The sequence below is a fragment of the Pan paniscus genome, chromosome 18, assembly GCF_029289425.2.
Source record: "Pan paniscus chromosome 18, NHGRI_mPanPan1-v2.0_pri, whole genome shotgun sequence".
Classification (NCBI taxonomy): Eukaryota; Metazoa; Chordata; class Mammalia; order Primates; family Hominidae; genus Pan; species Pan paniscus.
In genome coordinates, this window is record NC_073267.2 from 90,752,838 (window position 1) to 90,757,575 (window position 4,738).

General features: G+C 45.2%; 1 protein-coding gene across 2 annotated transcripts in view; it reads right to left on the reverse strand.

The window, feature by feature from the left end:
- Positions 1–4,466, reverse strand: part of CMC2 (C-X9-C motif containing 2) — a 30,560-nt gene extending 26,094 nt beyond the window's left edge. For both annotated transcript variants that reach the window (XM_003820899.6, XM_008974368.4), the window contains exon 1: positions 4,335–4,466. The gene's annotated coding sequence lies outside the window, so the exon portion shown is untranslated. The remainder of the gene's footprint in view (positions 1–4,334) is intronic.
- Positions 4,467–4,738: the final 272 nt, after the last annotated feature.

Consider the following 4,738-nt stretch of genomic DNA (forward strand, 5'->3'; position numbering starts at 1 on the left):
AGCACTTTCGGAGGCTGAGGCAGGTGGATCACCTGAAGTCAAGAGTTCAAGACCAACCTGGCCAACATGCCGAAACCCCATCTCTACTAAAAATTCAAAAAATTAGCCGGGTGTGTTGGTGGGCGCCTGTAATCCCAGCTACTTGGGAGGCCGAAGCAGGAGAATCACTTGAACCTGGGAGGCAAGGTTGCAGTGAGCCAAGATGGCACCACTGACCTCCAGCTTGGGTAACAGCGCAAGACTCCATCTCAAAAACAACAATAACAGAAAACAGACACTGGTTTAATCACTAGAAAATGTCTCTAACATTTTCTAAATGTATTTGACAAAATATTTTTGCACATTTCTATCAACCGGCACTCAAATGTGTGCCTTTACAATTCAGAAATAAGCTTATGATGTACTGAAATGATTTCTTTAATTGACAAATACCTGAGAAGACACTTGACTGAGATAATATTAATAGATGCAAAGATGTATATAAGCCTAAGTACATAAAATGGTACATATTTTCCTCCCTCTGTAACAAGTTTACCTCAAATACGTATGCTATTGTCAATCAGGGTAGGGTACCAATAAAACGTCTTCCCTTCTAATTCACATTATTTAGTTTTACTTTGAATTGACAAATAATAATTGTATATATTTATAAGGGCCTTCTACTTTCTTAGCCTAGATGACTATGTCAAAGAATAAAATGGTTTAATTTCATTTCCTTTTCCTATTCTTGGTAAGAAGCTACTACTTAACCTAAAGCTCTAAACACTCACCTTATCCCTTATCCAACAGATTCCTTGCTTTCCCCATCACTCCTTTCTTTCTTCTACCACATATTTTTAGCTAGATATGCTCTTCCTCCCCTTGCCCTCTATCTACCCGTCACCTATGCTCCCTTCCATCCACTTTGTGTCACTTGGCTTTGCCTAAATGTTGGTGCATACACAGATGTACTGCTGTATTCTGGGGTGTAATATGTAAGGTACAACTGTAAAAATGGCAATGTTCTCTCAGAACACATGTAATTAAGTGCTGATGTCTTCCAGCACTCACCTTTAAAAGACTATTCTAGTAACACAATTTAACTCAAAATATATTTAACAAACTGAAGAAACGCTAAATACGTATTCCATACTCTTATTTTTAAAATTTCTTCAAAGTCATAAGAAGATATCAACGTTATTAGTTTAGAAAATAATTTGTTGAACACTTGCCAAGTGCTAAGCACAAGTCTTACAATGCAATAACCTTATGAAACGGGTAGCCTTTTAAATTCAGTTGAACCATGAGAAATTGTCTTTTTATAGGTCAAAATATGCACTGCCCACATTTTCATAGAGAAACTAAGCCCCAGGTCACACAGTAGTTAGCTGCAAAGTCACAACCCAACATAATCTCTAACCATGACAGATTTTTAATCCATGTTCAAAATAGGAAAGACAGGCATTCACAGCAGTTTGTGAATGAAATACATTCAGATGGAAAAACTATTTCCCAAAGAGCTTCTGATTGACTACAAGTTCAAAAGGTAGTCATTGTAGGCGCAAGTTCCAAAGCAGCCAACGTTATACTATCCTGTAAGTGTGGAAATAGTGAGTCTGTCAAGACACAAAAAAAGAGAAGAGTATTGTATTTGTCACTAGTCAGCTACTCACAAGTTACATCATTTTGGTTACTAATCTGAGACCTAAGTCTCTCTTCCATAAAATGGAATTTGCTCTTGACCTATATATCTCAGTGATGGCATGAGTTTAAAATAACTTATGTGAGGCCGGAAGCTGTGGCTCACGCCTGTAATCTCAGAACTTTGGCAGGCCGAGGTGGGCAGATCACTTGAGGTCAGGAGTTCGAGACCAGCCTAGCCAACATGGTGAAACCCAGTCTCTACTAAAAATACAAAAATTCGCTGGGCGTGGTGGTGGGGGCCTGTAATCCAGCTACTTGGGAGGCTGAGGCAGGGGAATCGCTTCAGCCCTGGAGGCAGAGGTTGCAGTGAGCTAAGATGGCACCACCTGCACTCTAGCCTGGTCGACAGAGTGAGACTCCATCTCAAAAAATAATAATTATGAACATCAGCAGCATGGTGGAAACGAAAGTGAAAGGAACATAAGACCTCGTTCTTGGATGTTTCCAGTGAAATAGAGAGGGATAAATTCCATTCAAACTGTTATTATTTGAATAGAATAATATTTAATTCCAGTGCAGACCCCAAGCCAGGCTGCTCCTGGGAGAGACCCCAGGGGCTGCCTGGGGAGGAAGGCTTAACTACTCTGACTTCCATCACTTTGTCAGTCTCATCTTTACAATGGCATTTAAGAAAACATCAAAAGGGTAAACTTGTCACGATTCCACCACCTCCCTCCTCAATCCAGCCCCATCCACTGTGTATGCACACAATGATACCAAAACAGTCCACTGAAATTCCTTAAAATTTTCAGCTGTCAAATGTGTTTTGATAGCTAGCTAAGGGGCCCATAAGGGCAATTTTAACTTTTCCTGGGGAGTAAGCTGGGAGGGTAGAAGCGGTAGGCTACTCTTAGTGAAGATATAAAAATTATAGCTTTATTTTACTCACTCCTTCGATCTTTGTCTACTGACTCTGAGGTACAATTTTCCTCAAGAGTAGTCTAAGACAGATTTCAACCACCAGGTGGCACAATTTTAGAAAATAAACCAAGAGCCAGCGCTGTATTAACTCTAGTATAAAGAAAACGGGTAAGCATTCTAATAACTCACTTCAGCAAATCTATAATCACAAGGAAGAACCCTGTATTTTAATGCCAGTTGGCTTTCCTTTAGAAAGATTTTCCTACTGTGCGGCTGCACAGGAAATTTACACTACAGTTGTAATTTCTAATGCCACTGCAAAATAAGCAAAAAACAAGGCCAGAAAAGTCTGTTGTGCAGAGTCTGAAGAAACTGTTCTCCAGAAAAAAAACTGTAAACACTCCGCTTTCTAAAATATATCTTTTTAGGCTAGGCGCGGTGGCTCACGCCTGTAATCCCAGCACTTCGGGAGGCCGAGGCAGGCAGATCACTTGAGGTCAGGACAAGCCTGGCCAACATGGTGAATCCCCGTCTCTACTAAAAATACAAAAATTAGCCAGGCGTGGCCTGTAACCCTAGCTACTCAGGAGGTTGAGGCACGAGAATCACTAGAACTCGGGAGGTAGAGGTTGCAGTGAGCCGAGATCGCGCCACTGCACTCCAGCCTGGGCGACAAAACAAGACGCCGTCTCAAAATAAAACTTAAATATATATATATATATATATATATATAAATAAATAACATAAAACATTTTTAAAGCCTACATTTCGGCCCTGGTATTAAAGAGTTTCTCAGAGAATGCGCCCTCGCAGCTTTCCCTGAATAAACATTACCAGGACTTACAAGGTGCCGAGCACTCTGTCAGAATCATGTGAATTTCAGAGGAAAATACTCGTTCACACATCTCAGGGAACGCACAGGCTCGTGAGGAAGCATTCTTGCAAATGCACATGGTAAATGCCCAAAGGATGTTCGCGGAATGTCAGAAACTGACAACTAGTTCAGGCCTCAACGCAGTTGGAAAAGGATGAAAAAGAAACTCATTTTAAATCAACTAAGCAAGTGCAAAAGCCATACATATAGAGGAGAGGAGATACGAATGGCATCACAACATAATTCCTTTGCCATCGAAAACTTCCATGCCTTTGAGGTTTTAAATGAAGACTTCCAAAACTGATTTACTTAAGACTCTACGTAAAACGCCTGATCTTTAGACGCAAGAAAAGAAAGATGAATGTATTACCTTCCTGGAAAAAAAAAGTATTAAAGGAGAAAAAAGAGCAAAGTGTACTGATGGGGCTCTTAGTGGGTTCTCACATCACAGGGCACTGCAGCTGAGACGTGCTTGAACGGCCCCCGTTTTCTACCCGCAAATTCTCAATTGCTAGATAAACAACAATAACAACACTTTATTGGGCGCTCATCGTGTCAAACCCTGTGTTGAGGGCTCCATTCCTCACGGTCCATTTTACCGGCGAGGAAGCCCCGGCTCCGGGAGGGGAGAAGCGCGCCCAAGGTCACCAGCCAGTGAGTGGCGGGCGGATCCCAACCCCGAGCGACGCCCACGGCCTGTCTCGGCCACCAGCGTGTTCCAGCGAGCGCCCAGCCACCTCGCTCGCAGCCTCCCCAGCGCAGCAGCCCGGCTGTGGGCCTGCGGCAGCCGGATCTTCCTGGTCCCCACCTCCTGGGGCCGACGGGCAGCAGGAAGGGGCTCGGCGGGACGCGCCGTCAGGGACCTGAGGAGGAACAACGGACCGCATTCGGAACGGCCTGGACTCCCGAGACTCACCCGACTCGTGGCCACACCGGGAGAACTGAAGCGGCAGTCGCCGACGGAGACGCCCGACCCGAAGGCCGGCTGCTAGGGAGCAGACAGCTGAACCGCTTGCCAGACGCCGAAACCCAGTGACGCCCTCCACCGCTCCACCGTGCTCCCGGCTCCCCGCCCCCGCCGCCCGCGGGCCCCAAGGCGCATGCGCCGCCTGGCCTGGAGGGGCCCATTTCCGTCCGTCGTGGGGGGAGGCACAGTGAGTCCACTGGGGCACGGCAGCGTCTAAGCCACAAGCCGAGCACACAAGCCAGGTCGTAACGGAGCCTATGTGTAAGTCCACTACTGGTGCAAGGTTGCACACTTCTAAGAAGAGCGGCTTGGGGGGCTCGGCGACCTTCGCTTCAGTCGCTCCCCCGTGCAGT